This window comes from Volvox carteri (genome assembly GCF_000143455.1).
Source record: "Volvox carteri f. nagariensis unplaced genomic scaffold VOLCAscaffold_17, whole genome shotgun sequence".
Classification (NCBI taxonomy): Eukaryota; Viridiplantae; Chlorophyta; class Chlorophyceae; order Chlamydomonadales; family Volvocaceae; genus Volvox; species Volvox carteri.
The window spans coordinates 2,020,674-2,022,512 of NW_003307560.1; positions in this window are offsets into that span (position 1 = coordinate 2,020,674).

The following is a 1,839-nucleotide window of genomic DNA, read 5'->3' on the forward strand; positions in this document are numbered from 1 at the left end:
GAGTTGCGAGAGCGCCTGGCGAGAGGTCTAACCAGCAGCGGCGGTGGTGAAGGGCAGGAGGAACGCGGCGGCGGCGGCGGCGGCGGCAGTGGCGATGGTGGCAGGGGACTGGGTTTNGGCGGCGCCGCGGAGGGTGGTGGCGGAGGAGAGGGTGGAGGGGGAGGAGGTGGGGTGCCACGCAAGCGCAGTCGCGCGGCGGCGGTGGCCGCGGCAGCCGCTGCGGCGGAGGCGGAGGCGGAGGGCCGCGGCGGCTGGGCGGCCGCCACCCTGGCGGCGGCGGACCTGGCGGGGCTCGGTGACGACGATGTACGGCTCCGAATACTCGTGTAAGTTAACTCCATGGCTAAAGCGCTCCATAATCGAAGGACTTGTAGAGGCACTTTTCATGTTACTTCGTCAGTTCGTCAGCTGTTCTCGTGTCCCTTATGGTGGTGGTATCACGTGCATCCAATAAATATGACCCCACGCGTCCTGAGATTTAGATAGGAATATATGTTAAGATGTTGAAAAAAAGGGCGGCGCTTCTTATTATTTTCCAGAAAGGGATATATTGCCTTGCTGACGTTTTGTCATCGTCCTACATCATATAAGGAATGGGCAACTGTATTCAACCGCAAACCACCAACCGTTTTGACAATGACAGCCGCAAAGCGAAAACCTGGACGGGTCGAGTGGCGGAGGACTGGGAGTTCCTGTCGGACTACCCGCCTCACCTCCTACTGCCGCCACTACAGCCGGAGCCGGCGGCGCTACAGCCGCCGCTACAAGGGCATGAGTTTGAGGAACTTGATGAGGAGGGGCAGAGCTCCTCGATTGCCGGCGGCGCTACAGCCTCTAAGACTACTACCAGAGCAACTGGCGGAGCTTCTGGCGCTGAGGTCCGTGTCGCATCTGGAGGCGGTGCCGCCCGTCAGCTGCTGTCCCGCCTCCTGACCAGGCGTCGTACACTGGCGACGCCGCTAGAGACGCAGCAACAGCAGCAGCGGCATCAGCAGCAAGCTCAAGCCCCGCAACCCCATTACCATCATCATCATGATCATGACCATCATCACCACCATGACCACTGGCGCCAACCCACCCTCAACCCCGACATCGCCGCTCCGGGCCAACCTTCACCACTAGCGGCCGGAACCGCAGCCGGAATTAAACTACAGCCACGGCAGCAGCCGCCGCCGCCGCCGCCGCTGCGGTTACTGCCTCCGCCGCCTCTGGCGGCGGAGGTGTCTTCGCCATCGCTGTCTTCCCGCTACGTGCCAGTGCCGCTCATGCCGAATCCATCCCTAACGACGCGCGGCGGCGTCGCCGTTGCCGCCATCGCTTCGGCAGCTGCTGCTGCAGGCGGCCCCGGCGCCGCCGCGTCAGCGCTCCCCGGCATGCCGGTGACGTTGTCGTTGTCGCCAATAGAGCTCGACGTCGACTACGACTTGGAGGTGGCGCCGTACCTGGGCCGGCTGATCGGCGTAGGTGGCTTTGGTCGGGTGTACGAGGGCGCTTGGAGGGGTCGTAAGGTGGCGGTCAAGACGGTGGCCATTGACAATGAGGGACAGCGGCAGGCACTCGCGAAGGAAGCGCAGCTTTGCGCGAGATTTAGGTAAGGTGTTCAGGTGGTTGGGTGGGTGGGTGGGTGGGTGGGTGGGTGGGTAGGTGTGAGGGTGGCCAAAGCCGCACGGGCGACAGGTCCCCACACCACGCGCGGACAATGGCAAGACGCGGAAGCGCACTCGAGGGGGTTAGGAAGGGAGTGCAGGTGGGGTCGGTGTGAGGACAGTGCCGGTGCGGAGAGAATGGAAACTGTGGGAGACAGTGGACACTGAAGACCTCCGTGAAGGCACTGCTAAA